This window comes from Ostrea edulis, chromosome 3 (assembly GCF_947568905.1).
Source record: "Ostrea edulis chromosome 3, xbOstEdul1.1, whole genome shotgun sequence".
In the NCBI taxonomy this organism is placed as follows: domain Eukaryota; kingdom Metazoa; phylum Mollusca; class Bivalvia; order Ostreida; family Ostreidae; genus Ostrea; species Ostrea edulis.
Window position 1 is genome coordinate 53652860 of NC_079166.1, and position 15904 is coordinate 53668763.

Below are 15904 nucleotides of genomic sequence, written 5' to 3' on the forward strand. Positions count from 1 at the left end.
GGTCGGAAAGTCTTGCCATGTGACTAGCGAGAAATACCGTGAAATCGTACATCCGGGCAGTTGTCATCATGACGTTATCATATAATGTACTAGACTAGGTACATTGAAAACCAAACAGAGCTTACTACAAAAAGCAAAAGAGCGGTGGATAACAACAGGGTTTAGAAAATTCGTTCTAGATAAAGAGCTCTGCGTAATTACAGCGGTTGTTCAAGCGTCAATACGAGACATTTCCAACAAAGTAAAGGTAAGTTTACATTATACAGTCATCTTCATCATATTTATCCGAACATCTATACCTCAGAGAGTAGTTCAAGATACCGAAAGTCCCCGATCAAAATCTCAGCAATATACATTTGCGTAGTTTTGATTATTGATGTGGTGGACCCCCCCCTCCCCCCCCCCCCCCATCCAACTTGTACACATCTGCATAGACTGAAAACGTAGCGCCAAGAGCACTAGAAAAGAATTAAAGTTTTTTCTGTTGTGTATAACATGGAGATATAGTCATATTTTAATTCATGTTTTTGAACATTTTACATTTTCTTTTAGAAATTTATCTGAATTTTATTTCATCAAGATATTTCTGGAAAATGAAAACAGTACTGACATTAATCATATCAGAGACATATGAAAGTCTCACGAGTTAGTTTTGTTTCCACCTTCTTGTAGCTGCAGTACTAATACTATAGTATATTCATTTGATGTGTAAACAGTATACAGGCGGTGTTTCTGGAATTCGGAGGGGGGAGGTTAAATCCGCGACTGACATATGCTATGGATTCTAAAATTTAAGATTGAAAATACTTCTTAAGAATTTTGATTTATCTGAATTTCAGCTGAATTATCACTAATCCAAAGTCAATATACATTTTAGTGTGCAATTCTATATATACTAGTATGGCAGATCCAAGAATTCAAATGGGGAGGGAAGGAGGCACAATATCATGTGGTGAGGGTCTATCCCCCCTTAATTCCACCACTGGCATATTTTATAGATTCTAGATATACTTTATCTTATGAATTTTAGTTTATCTGAGTTTCAGCTGAGTTATTGATAAAACCTATTACATATGGCACGTACGAATCACATTAATTAGATTTACCTGCTTTAACGGAGATAAACTAACTTTATCGACCGTTAATCCTAGTTTAACGGCGTTAATTCGAATTAAAGGTCGATAAAGTTAGTTTATCACTTTAACTCGAATTAACAGTACCATAGAATCTCCGTACTCCAGTTTACGCTGAATACCTCGAAGTGAAGTGTTTGTTCGCTAAAAAATGCTGTTAAAGTTAGTTTATCTCCGTTAAAGTAGGTTTATCTAATTAATGTGATTCGCGCGTGCCATAGTTACATGTCTATTATGAAATATAAATTATTACTAGTCCAAATAGTCAACTTGCATTTAAGAGTGCTAGTGTGCATTTTTATGCATCTAAATCTACACGTTTTATGTAACAATGACTATAATGCTAATCTTTTAGATATAAAAGGGCAAACAACACAGTTGGATCAATCATTGTAAGTCTGCACCTCTATAGCTATAACAATGAGAGAAATGTATCCAAAGCAATCAGAATATAGGTAACTCGACATATTGCGTTATACAGTATATGATCGTTAAACTATCAATATTAGATTGATATTATAGGATTAAACATTCTTTTTGAAGAATTTATCGATGTATAAACTCCGGACATTTTACTCACAAACTGAATAAAAGTGCGAAACACTTTTATGTTACGTTTGTGAGTAAAATGTCCGGAGTTTACACATCGATAATATTTTTTCAAAAAGAATGTTTGATTCTTATAATTCCAATTCATTCACTTTCTTAACAATTGCAAAAATTTGAATAGTTTCCTCGCTCTATGTTATTTGTTTTCAGGCGTGTATGATTACATTGCGTTTTCGGGTTTATTAATGTATAAGCTCTTGTTCAGCTTTATTTTTGTCCAATCAAAACAATTGTAATAAATAACATTGGAATTATTCATTTGAAATCAGTCTGTAATTAATACTTGTATACATGTAAATTCAGGTGATCACAGACATATAAAAGTCAACTATCAAGGAAAAAGTAATGCATCTCCAGACAATACAATAGTTTGAAAAATGTCCTTTCTCTGCGACAGCAAAGGATGACTGTGCAGAAATACATGTAATTTTTTTCCCAAGGTAAATGCAGACATCATTATAAAGTTTTTCTTACCATATTCTCTCAGGCAGAGGTATAAGTAAATACATTTTTACTATGCTATAATCAGGAATTGTTGAATGTCCAATAAGAGCCACCTTGCATTGGTATTTTAGTGAAAGATTACAGTAGATGTCAGTCTTAATGAATATATTTTTTCTTCTGAAATTGATTTTCAGAGTGAAATTCGGAAGGTACGCTGCTGCTCAAAGACTTAAGAGAGCCATGATTATAGGCATGAAGTTATCCGCCAGCATTACCTCACAGGCACCACTTGTGATTTCATAGTGTGAACAACAATTGACATGGATGTAAACCGCATCCTTCGAAATGAATTATGGGAATCACACTCGGCAAACATGATTCAGTATTTTGCCTTCTCTGCAATAACCAACTACACAAACGTGTGAAAATTCAGATGTCTTCTATCATTTTCATTTTTTTTCCAAACCATGCAATAAGTAACTGGTCAAAGATATAATAAAGTTTCCAAAGAAAATGATAATTCATATCTTTATTTTTGCTACAAATGATCAGTGTAAAGATGTGCATTAATCACCTTTGTGAACATTTCTTTCACTAGCATACTTGAGTATATGTTATATCATTTAATTGAATGCATTTTATGCAATTTGACAATGCAGAATAATGTAAGTCTGAAGTTGTAAATTTAGGGTATCTATTATGGATTTCACATCAGCGATTTCCTTCCGTCGAGGATTTGCAAATGTATAATGTCACACAGTGTTGAAAAATCTTAATGGGGAGATATACATCTCTGTATTGCGAAGGTATATGATTTTTTTTATGATTCTTTTATTTGCACACTCCACCTGAATTTGACTCCTCCTGATCTTGTAACAAAGCTGTGCTTCACCCTAATGAAATGAGGGTTTGATAAAAGGAAAGGTGGTATGTGGAGTGACTCCTGGTGAAAGGTTTTCAAATAATATATCATCTGGCTTCAATATCTCCATTAAGCCTCAGTAATCGACGATGTCGGCACCAAAAGTTGATCCAGGATTGAGTTCAGAAAAAATACCTTAAAGGCAGAGCACCATTTTGTGCTACACAACTGATAGCCTTTGCTGTGTGACACATTTTGTACTATGTAGTTTCTGTCAGATAACAACTAGTTTATCGTTTTTTTTTTTAGTAAAGTCCAGTTACCAGTGTTGTTCCTTTTATTCATTGAAATTCTTTCTGAGGAAATTTCAGCATTATCCTTTTGTCAAATCTAGATCCCTTAGATTTAGGTGCAACATAAAAGTCATGAGAAATTGATCACTGGTATTAACCCTTGTACCGCCCATCCTAGAGGTTGTGAAATGGGCCCATTCTCTTCATAACAGCCACTAGCAAATTAAATACTTCTGAAGGAAATGATGTATATAACAACATCTGTAACAAGCACATACATCAAATGAATATAATTAAAGTGTTACAAGAGTGAATTAAGAAAATTTTTGAAGGATGGTGAGGGAGTGTAATTAAGTAGCAGTCCACGTAAGAATCATGCAGAAGGTGGCATACTGATAATCTTGGATTTTCATGAAACTTTCCATAACTCTTCATAATAATGATATATGAAGACATGCAGAGTAAAAACATTGTGCATCAATGGTTGCTATGGAAATTAAAGCATTTGTGTTTCCATAGCAACCACTGTATTGGGTTTTGTAAAGTGCAGAAATACATACTTCTTAAAATTTGTATAAAAATGAAAATAATAATTTTTCAAACATAATGATAATTTATTTAGGTGAGGTAAAGGTTACTTCAATATAAAAATGCACAATACTAATGAAATACTATTATATGGTATCTGTAGAGGACTTTGGAATAGGCATTGTTTTAATATTTATCAATTTTCTGTAAATTCGACAATTTTAAGGTATTTTAAATACATATTACTTTAGTTATCCGAAAAGTGCCAAATTTTGATACATATTTTCTAAACAATCAATACTAAGTGTACTCAAAATAAAAATCAAAAGAGTCGGAAATGCACATAGTAACGGTTGCTAGGCAACTCTTTCAGGCCCATTTCCAACACAATAAAACAAGAATATCTGCAATATATGCATTAAAATTATTCTATTAACTGAAAATAAATACAAATCATATGGGTTCACTTTAGTTTATTGGCATTTCAGACCAATTGGAGAAATCAGACTTAAACCATATCACCATAGCAACTGATTTTCCTTAGCAACGCACATAAAATTTAAAGTTGTATGATTAATTTGCACTGGAATGAGAACCTAATGCAAATATACCAATATATGATTTTCTACTGATATGTTGAATCCAATGAAGACATCAGGTTTAACTATATCACCATAGCAACCAATTTTCTCTAGCAACAAGCAAACATTTCAAACTGTACAATTCCAATTGCCTTCAAATGAAAATATAATACAAATATATCAACATGTAATTATTTACTGACATGTCGGACCCATGGAAGACAATATGTTTACACATATCACCATAGCAACCACTATCCCTAGTAACACTTAAAATATTTATTTGTACAATGCCATTGCACTGAAACGAGTATATAATTGAAAAATATCACCATATGAATCATGATTCTCTACTGACATGCCATACCCATTGAAGACAATGAGTTTAATTATATCACCATACAATTCTCTCTCTCTCTCTCTCTCTCTCTCTCTCTCTCTCTCTCTCTTACATTCATGCTTGAGTGAGTCTCTCTTTATGTACAATTTTGCTGCAAGTAAATTTTCCTGGTACTCCTCGAACTATGACATCTTGTCATTATCTGATTTATAGGCTTCCATGCTTCTCAAAATTCCTATGAGGATTTCAAACCATGCAGTTCCATCTGCAGCCAGATTGTGAAGTCTTTTTAAGCTTGTGATGCAGGACAAGTAGTTAAAATCCTAAATAACATGGCCCTTGAAAGAGGATGAAATAAGTTTCTTCACAACAGGACTGGTAAATTCATATATGTACAATGGTTGAATGGCAGGCAGTCCCAATTTCTTGTCGAAAGGTTATAAGTTGTCTACTGTGAAGGTGCATTTCTTTTGTACTCAATGATGTTACCTGAAAATAATTTTGTTGGATCAGAGACATTGTTTTTTAAAAAAAATGCACAATGTCAAAAATGCCTATTCATTGAAACAGATATTTTCCATAAATGTATGTCAGTTGCTATTAAAAATTTACTTTACATTGGGTAATCATGGGATGTATTTTTTCAGAGTGCAGTGTGAGTTATTTCAATGAATGTTAATCATATCCATTGGATGAAGACATAAATTGGCATTGTTGATAATTTATTGTGTACCTGATAAAAAAGCAGGATTTAAAGAAGTCTAGTGCATGCTCCAATATTTCTTTATCCATCTTCCAACAAATATGCTTCCCCTTTTCCTGAAGTACAACACCTATTTTGAAGAAGAAGAAAATATATAACATATTTCGAAATTAATTACAACTCATCATTTGTTGTCAAACAAAGGGGTCTAAAGACATTGAACAATATTTCTAATATCATGATTGATTCGACCTTTGATTTTGTGGCCTCAAATACCATCAAGAGGCTCATGGGTTGCATTGCTCACCCAAGTCATCTTGACCCTGCTGTAGTGATTTTTAAAAGATTTGTTTCCAATCGTTATTCCCATGAACATTTTTAACCCTATATTGCAACCCAAATCTAGGCCAAAAAGTTGCCATATAGCCTACTTGAATTCACATATGGGGATGCCTCAAAACCAATATGACGAACATGATCTTGCTGTTGTTGAGAAAACATCATTTTTAAAGATCTTCTTTCAAGCATATATGTCCTATAAATGTAAATTATGATTCACTGAGTAACCATAAACCAAGGGTTCATTTTACTGAAGGGAAAAACTTCAAATGAACTTAGGAATGTTGGTATTATGATATGATTTAGTGTGGCTCTATGACACTTACACTGTCTTAAACATTTGTTTCAATCAATTTTCTGAATAGTCTAATATAAATCTCAAATTATGTTTCACCCCTATCCCTAGGGCCCAGAATTGAACATACAGAAATTTGAAAACCTGTTCATGCATGCATATTGATATGACTAGCCTAATCATGGTCATCTGTTATTGAGATGAATATTTTTAAAGATGTTCCATACATATACCCAAATAAAACTTAGATCAATTATTGTGCCATACCCTACTTTCTAGGACCACAATTTGAACAAACTTAAATTGTGCAATATCTATGGGTTTAACCCGACTACTAGTAGTACCTGTCTTTTATGAAGATTTATTAAAAAAAAAATCCCATTATACGTTGATCTCCTATGGTGATAATGATTGAATCTACACTATGTTAAGGAAGCTTACATGTAAATTTTAACTTTTCTGGCCCAGTGTTTTTGAGAAGATTTAAAAAAAAAAAAGAACCTCCCACCAGACCTGGGGTAATGGTAATGTGTAATGCATTGTCATCATTACATTTTTAAAGAAATGGGGTGTAATGTGTAATACACCCATTTTTGAATTACAAGTAATTGTAATGTAATGCATTACTTTCATAAAAATGCCAGTAATGACCATTACCTTTCAATTACATTTGAATTACATATCATTTCTTATTTCATGAAATAATCTAAGTTTTTCTTTTCAATGAAAGTGATTAATAATTTTTAAAACATGATACATTAAAAATACATTCTTTAAAATAAAGACATATTTCTTTTTTTAATGTGTTCATTCAATGGTCATTTATGAATAATTCAATTGATTTTTTAATGGAAATTTTTAATAAAAAGTTATGAAATCAATTGAAAGAATTTAGGTAAATATTTTAAATTTCATCTATGTGATATGAAATAAGATATGAGATCAGAGACATAAATAACATGTTACTTAGTCATGTAAATAAAAGTATTGCAGGCAAAGCTTTCAGACCAGAACATTGCTCTCTGAATGACAATACTTTTGAAAAAATGCAACTATAATGTGTAAAATAACAAATATACTATAATGTGTAAAATAACAAATATACTTATTCACAATCTGATGTAAAACTTAACTTCAAATAAATTGTGTTCATAAATTTTCTTTGTATTTTTTTTTTGTAATGTAATTCGTTACTTTAGAAAAGTAATTGTAATTTAATTAATTACTTATATGAATGAAAGTAATGATAATTGTAATTGTAACGGTGAAAATTCCAATGTAATTGTAATTTAATGTATTACATTTTAAAGTAATTGACCCCAGGTCTGCCTCCCACTATCTATGCCTTTTGTTGATTACTGTGGACATTAGCTTTTATGGGGATTCAATTTATACAAATTGTGGGGTACCTTTATCCCTCAACTTTCAAATCACAATGAAATACACAATTTATAAAATGATTCAATCTACAGAAACCATATTCATGATATTAGATCTCAACTAAAAATCTAGATAATCCACAAATTGGAATGATTCCATATTTCTTGATTATCCCCCCTTTGAAGGAAGCATGACCCTTCATTTAATTTGAACAAGCTTCAATCCCCTTTTCTCAAGGATGATTTTTGCTAGATTGACTGACAATGGCTTAGTGGTTGTAGAAAAGATTAAATTTTGAAAAGTCTACAAACAGATGGACAGACAGACAAAAAGCTCACTAAAATGTTCAACTCAGGTGAGGTAAATAGGATAATCTGCTCTATTGTTTATCAGTATGCCAAGTTTGTTGTCAACCAAGCAATTGGTGTGACTGACGGGTGCAAACTTAATTAATATTCCAACTCACATATACAGGACAATATAACAACCTGAACAATACATATATTACATGTAAATATATGCATGTGTATATTTACAATGACAACGGTTTTTCATTTTCATACATGCAAAGCAGATATTATGATGTATACCTTTAATGTTGTTACATGATTTTGCATGTATTCAAGTCTGACCCATTCAAGTTCTAATTCTAGGAATCATGTCCATAATCTGTTGTTTGTTGTATGGCAAGCAAGTCATGGAATCTTCTTGGAATTTCAGTGAATAGATTCCTTGTATACTGAAATTTAAGTAAATATATTTCATTCAATGAAGCTGAACTACCAACTATCAATTTGTGGTGATGGCAATGATCTCGATACCTGCTGAGGTGTCAATAATTCAATTTTCAATCAAGTTCACAAGTTACCAAATTATGTAGACAACAAGTATAACAGACATTATGATCACAGAAAAATGGTGATCAGGTAAGCTATAGACTTTTGGTTAAAAGACCCGTGCTAAATCATTACATCCGATACATTTTTGCTGATAAGAAATATTCATTTGATTAAAAATTATGTTTGAAATTGTTCATCTTATGCAAAATTAACTAAAATAGATCCTTGAGGTCTTCATATTTGATGTGATAAAAATTAGCTAATGAAGAGCACTTTTAATATGTATTTTCAAGTATGTGGGTTGTGATTGGATTTTAAAAAATGCATCTATACTGGTAATATAAGAAAATTAAAAGAATTTTGATATGGAATCAGGTGTCACAAATAGTGTTTCCTATTTTAATTATTATTCCATGGCTAAAAAAAATAAAAAAAATCATTAATTTTGAATTCCCACTGTGATGACATCATGATTAACAACTATGTGGAATCAACATTTGTACTTTTCTCAAAAATCAGATACAAAAAGGACTCATGAAAATTCATGGGACTTGTGAATTTTCATGGGATTGAAGCTGCTCATAAACCATGAGTCTGGGGTTTATCTTTAAAAAGCCCTAGTAACAACCCTGATGTGTTATGAAATTTGAACCTGCAGTACATGTGTTAGATTAGAGTTGTGAGGATCAAGATACTCCAACATATCACCATATGGCATATGTCATTGACTTGTCTAAACAATGTGTAACTGTTGACCCACCAGGTTCAGTAATCATGGGGTGGGGTTGTTGAATCATTCATTGAAATAACATGAAAAAAGAGCAATGATTCATTTAATAGTTTCATTTTAGTTGATGTGTTTTGATTTTAGCCTATGAAATAAAAAGTTACTTTCAACCACTGGTTGGTAGAGGGAAAACAGAAGTGTTTCTAAAATGGCCTACATTTTAAAGTATAATATTTTTACATATAGTTTTGAACTCCCCCCCCCCCCACCACACACACACACACTGATACTATTTATTCATTAGTCGACAGATTATTTATGGTCCAAAGCAAAAGAATGATTGAAATAAAGTATGGTGAAATTAGCTTAAGTAACCAATACACATTTATGATTTATTCATATAAACTTACCTGCACCGCCACCCATACTGGCCACAGCATTTTTCCACAAGCATGTTGCTCATCCCGAATGTTATATGTGCCCATATCCGGTTCGTATATTCAATACAACTGACCGAGTGATCTGGGAAAACACATGTAGTATTCCTCATCCACTCCAAAGAACTCTGATGATATGAAACAACCCCGAAAAATTCCAACGTGTGATTGTGAAAATAGACACAGGGGCAGGCGGGCCTTGCGTCATGGATTTCCCGCAATGTGATTTGTTTAAGGAGCATAAGTATCTAGCTACCGATTTCTTATAGTCATTCACATAAACTGTCTTTGAAACCTCTTCACATGGAGTATTTGTTCATAAAGAAATGTTACAAAACGGCATCGTCTGTCTTCAAACCGCCAACTCGTATGACATGTTGTTATGTTTCCCCAAACAATCGTATCTTTAACACTAAAGAGTTAGCAAAGGGAGATAATAAAATCGTCACTCTGCTAGATCGTACGTAGTTTTTAAAAATCTGTAACTAATTTGTAAACATGTTTCCAAATGATGTTTGTTATTTCTTTTACTGTCCATATTATTTACTTTATGTATATATTAATCTTTAATGACAGAGTGTCCGATAATTAATTTTAATGACCATTTTCATTAGTGCTCTTTATAAAGAAAACAACGGGAAAATATTTTTGAAACCGAATATCCTTTCAGCCGATTAAAAATCTTAAGAAGGATTCAAGGTGAAATTTTTTATTGGATCAAGTTCAAAACATGATTTTCTTCAAAATTAGCCATTTTTCAAGAGATTTTAAATTTATAGCTGTGCCACTTTTTTTTCATTCTGCATGATTCTTACGTGGACTGCTACTTAATACTATTCCTCTGAAGGTGTGTGTGTTTGTAAAACCATTAAAATTGCAACCTAAAACCCCATATTGCAACCAAAAATGGGACGACCCCCTTCTTGTCCCGCCACTGCTTTATCCCAGTGGATACACATCTTATATCAAAATTTTCATTTTCAAAAACCACAATCTAAATGAAATCAATTCAAGATGTAGGTATATGAGTGATCCAATTCTTCCTCTTTTTGCATCAGTAGGAAATCTATACAGACTGTAGATTTATTTAAACTCTGTCATCTGAGCCTAACCGAAGCAAAAAAAAAAGAAAAAAAAAAAAGCGGCATTTTTCGACTGCTGCCCGGAAGTAATAAATCGAAAGTGAAAGTAAACAAAACTTTCCGACCCTATTGTACGTTAACAACTGAACATTTTTAACTTCTTTATAACTACAATCCCGTTCTTTTCAAATTTGGTATGAAGCAGCAAGAGCGACATAAACTGTAAATTTCGGGATATCTGAACCCCCAGAGCCTTAGCAACGGAGCTAAAGCTTCCTAAAGTTGACAAATTTTCCAAAAGCTGTTCTACAATCGTGCATCTATAAGAAAAATTAATGTATTGGCATGTAAAGCAGAAATACATATTCTAAAGTTTTATGATAACTGTTGTAGTGATTCTGACTACAGGGTTAAACCAAATAGGGTATATAGTGTTTATGTGTGAAACATTTTCATAGCACCTTCATCTAGGCTATCAAACATTCAAACTAAATGAATATTGAGAAGAAGTAGGTAGCCTTTTAACAAAATTGTAAATAAAAGATGAAAAACACGATCAATGATCAATCTCATAACTCAAATAGGGCAAAATAAGAATTGGGCTAACATGGAATCTTGGACGTACCAGAGGTGGAAACAGGTGCTACAGGGGAGAAAACATCCCGTCGACTGTTCACACACGCCATGAGCCCTGTACTTTGATCAGGTAAACGGATTTATCCACAATCAAAGTCAGTGTGTAATGAACGGTCTAACAATTGGCATGAAACACGTCATATACTATTTTACCCAATGACAGGCTGTATTAGCAAATTAGTTGATTATAGCGTCAATAGAATTTGCGAAATGCTGACTTAAAACGAGATTGTTGAAACTCCTGTAACATCAACTTGTTTGTCAGTAGCCTGCCCCGATTAAAAAAAATGTCATACGGAGAACAAGCTCTTGTGTATCGAATCAGTCGAGAGATACATGTATAAACACCTTATGCCGGTGATAATGGAATATTGCTACATAAATATAGGAAGTTGACAATGGAGAAACTGAAGTCTTCGCATTTGTAATAAATTTGAGTTGTTAGGTTTTTTGTAAAAATGTATGTTCAATAAAATATCAATGCATGATGTAGAAGGACTCTGTGACAACTTTTATTTCGAGTTCACTGGGATATATCGAATCGACATATGAATGAAATTCGTTAGTATTTATAGTGAAAATATCGTCGATATATCTGAATATTGAGTTGAAATCCAGATTATGATAATTTGTTCTCATCTACAAGGTTTTGAATAAATTATACCTCGTAGGAATATAATAACAGGTTAGCTAATAAAGGAGCACAGTTTCCGTCCATGGGAATTCCAGCAGACTGTTGGAAGACCTGATCACCAAAGACTACGAAAATATTGTCAATTAGGAACCCCAGTATCTTTCTAAAATCAACCTCAGAGTACTTTTGCTTAGAATTAGAGTTGTGCTTAGCAACTTAATATTTTGAATGACTGATTATTAGATCACAAGTTTATTGTTATTTCGGATTTTCAATATTTCGGCTTGAGCATCAATGAAGAGACATTATTTGTCGAATTGTGCATCTGGTGCATCAAAATTGGTACCGTATAAGTTTTACATTAAAGCCCCTGGGTCAAGGCCTCTGCCGGTGGACTGTTAGTCCCCGAGGGTCTCTAAAGCCCATTAGCTAAATACTTTGTTACTAGCTTGAAAATACGGATGTATATTCAATTGCTGGGATAAAATTTAGAAATTCATTTCAAAATCAAGGATTATCTCCCTCGTGCATAGCTCTGATCCTTAGACGAATTTTAAATCCAGTCTTTGGCACTCTGTTTTTTTAGTTCTTACAAGGTTATTGTTATTTAGGATTTCCAATATTTCAGCTTGACCATCACTGAAGAAACATTATTTGTCGAAATGCGCATATGGTGCATCAAAACTGTTACCGAATAATATAAGTTATACATTAATGCCCCTGTGTCGAGGCCTCTGCTGGTGGACTGTTAGTCCCCGAGGGTCTCTACAACCCAGTAGCTAAGTCCTTCGTTATTAGCTTGAAAATACGGATGTATATTTAATTGCTGTGAAAAAAATTAGAAATTTATTTCAAAATGAAGGATTATCTCCTTCATGCATAGCTCTTGTCCTTAGACGAATTTGCCTCCAGTTTTTGGCACTCTGTTTTTCTCCTTAGTTCCTACAAGTTTATTATCATTTCGGATTTTCAATATTTCGCGTTGAGTATCACTGAAGAGACATTATTTGTCGAAATACGCATCTTGTGCATCAAAATTTATACCGTATAAGTTTTAGATGTGAATCTTTCTCTCTTCCAGTTTTGTTGGGAAAACAACTGTTTATGGTGTCAAAAAGTCCAGTCTTTCATAGTGAGGAATGGTTGTGTAAAGTGTTGGGAAGTCATACATTTTGACGTTGTTGATTTCAAATTTACTTAAACGTCTATAGAACATTTTAGAACTCATATTTGATTTACACCACTTCTGGCATGTGTTGTGGCACAATACGTTTGGAGTTTCTCCTTCACAGCAGCTAATATTTTCGTGAGAAGCAAAGATAGAGACTTGGTGGAATATTTACTGGATCCAGCAATGTATCTTTGTTACATGTAGTAAGGACTTTGTGAAGTTTAGGAATCCAGGTTAGGTACAGTGACTCATATTCAATCCTCTCAACGTCTGGGATTTTAGATTTCTTTAAAACTGAAACATAATTGTAAAGAATTTGATCTTTTGAGAGGGCAGTTGGAGTATTACCAAATGTGGAATTACTTCTAAGCTCGTTTAAGATACAGTTGTAATAATGAGTTTTATAAAGAAAATGTTGTTACAAGCTTTGTCATGATCAGCTGGAACCCAAATTATATTTCTCGTGTAACCTATCTAATCATTTTACTTCTGGTTTACTAAACACAAAATGATAGATGGTACGTACTTTTGTTTTGCTGTGTCTGATAAGTTATTTTGATATTCCTTCATACTTTTTATCCATTCTGACAGGTTATCGAGTTCTTTTTCATATTTAACCCATTGTCTTGCATAATCTTCAACAGAATTCATAATAGAGATGAAGTTCTGTCGCAAAGTGAATGACTTGGATTATTTGAATGTAGGGATTTTTGAAATAAGTTATTTCAGGTCCTCATTATACGTCCGTCGTTTGATGGGACGTATTATGCTATGGCACTGTCCTTGCGTCTGTCTGGCTGTCCGAGGTAATGTTTTTCGGACTGTTTTCCATAACGGATACATGCACGGCTTTGAAATTTAATCAGAATTTCCCCCACAAAAAGCGTAAGAGTGAGTTTGCATTGGAATCAGCTTAAAGTAGGTCAAGCATGTTTCCAGACTGTTTTGCTTATGGATACATCCATAACCTACATTAAGGTTAAAAGTAGGTTAAACATTTTCCGAACCTTTTCCCTTATGGATACATTTAATGCCCTGGAATCTAGTCACATGCTTCCTCTTGAAGGAATACAAGTTCATTTCGCATTTCAGATGGATTACCCCATCCTTGAAATACTTTCGGGCGAAAAATAAGTCAAACAGTTTGCCAGACTTTTTTTCATTACGGAAACAAATATTGCCCTGAAATTTGGTCACAAGCTTTCCCTTGGAATCGCATATTTTCGGGTCTTTCCGGCAAGCCGAGCAGTTGCGAACTAGTTTATAACATGGTCAGCATGAAATTATATAGGTGTTCAGTGTTAGTAATGCATATAATATTTTTGACAAAGCCCATATTTATCATTTTATGAAGATTATTACTTCAACGAGACCAACTAACTGACAAATTGATATTTTTTAATTACGATATTCATCTGATATTTTCGATGTTCTTAATTTTCCCCGTGATTATGGAAGTCACTGTTACGACTTTTTGTAAAAGATTTTGACAATTACTGATAGGATTCACACATTGTTTGTTTAAAATTTGGTTGTACATGTACATGTTTTGTGATGATACATATCTTGAAAGTAATAAGTTGAAAACTGTTCGATATCGATTTGGTCCGGGGTTGTTCTGGGAAGTTCACGCCTTATAACTTTAAATATAAAACTTTTTACACTACCTGACAATGTTCAAGAAATCAGGCCACTGTTTACAATTTAACAGTTTTTCTGTTTGTCATTCACATTGTGCACTATGTTTACGATTATTGCTTTTGACGAGAGGAAACGAACTGTATTCATGATGTGGCCCATAAATTTTCGCACTCTACAAATACTACCATTATAAACACATTCAGAGTGCTGAGTTTCAAATTGTGAACGACCTTTCATTTTGTTTTGGTCAACTATTTTGAATGACGATATTACAACTGCATTCATCAAATCATTATCTAATTCTCAATATGCTCGAGAGAGATCATTTATGTTACATACGGATCATTTAATTTGAGGCCCCCAGTGATTACTAATAATCAAGTTTTATTTATTGTATATGATATCAGTAAATGTAACTAATCCACATAACCATTCAAAAATTGTTTTTAAATTCATTTCAATTAAAGATATCGTTCAAAATTCAATTCATGTGCACAATAATTCAAACAGTCCTTATATTATCTTATATTATCTAATTGTAATTTCCCGCGCGTGCGCGGGGTTTCATCTAGTCTTTTTAAAAAGATATAATAATAACATCCTTTATTTATACAGGATTGCACAATTAGTTGTGTAAACTAGCTTACATTTTGATCCTGTCTATAACATATATAGATATCGAGAACGTGCCACGAAATATGAAAATATCACAGTTTATATATATACAGATAACTACATGAAAAGAGACCATAAACACATGAGCATTATTGAGGATCAAAATAATGTTTAAGATTATTTTTTGAGGTTGATTTAAAAGGAATTTGGTAATGAGTTCCATAAACTTGCTGCTAAAATGATAAAAAGATCTTCTAAAATATTCTGTTTCGGCTCTTGTAATATCAATAAAATTATTAGAGCTCTGTCTTGTATTACTTTTGTTTATCTCATTCACATATGTCATATGATGCAAAACTTTAAACACAATTTTCGATACATAGAATATTCAAACAAAGGCATCCATCTCAAATTTGATAGCATGCAAACAGTTGACACTGAATGAGGTACTTTGATGTGTAAAATGACCCTTGCTGCTCTATTGTGTAATTTAAAAAACCGATCAATATTTGTCTTATTTTTTATCCTGTCATTCTGTACAACAATAATTAAAATGTGGAAAAACAATAGTCTTGTAAATTTTGAGTAGTACCTCCTTTGACATAAGTACTCAAT

General features: G+C 32.8%; 1 protein-coding gene and 2 long non-coding RNA genes across 3 annotated transcripts in view; 2 read left to right on the forward strand and 1 right to left on the reverse strand.

Annotated features, from left to right (window-relative positions):
• The window catches only part of LOC125675676 (uncharacterized), a 104717-nt gene that overhangs the window by 23055 nt on the left and 65758 nt on the right, over positions 1–15904 (forward strand). The gene's annotated exons all lie outside the window — the stretch shown is intronic.
• Positions 97–2706, forward strand: LOC130052623 (uncharacterized). The gene is made up of 5 exons (XR_008800983.1): positions 97–247; positions 878–952; positions 1489–1588; positions 2046–2182; positions 2381–2706. It is a non-coding gene; the product is annotated as an uncharacterized LOC130052623 (long non-coding RNA).
• LOC125679261 (uncharacterized) lies at positions 4907–11170 on the reverse strand. The gene is made up of 4 exons (XR_008800982.1): positions 9484–11170; positions 8098–8246; positions 5524–5623; positions 4907–5279 (listed from the first exon to the last, which is right to left on the reverse strand). It is a non-coding gene; the product is annotated as an uncharacterized LOC125679261 (long non-coding RNA).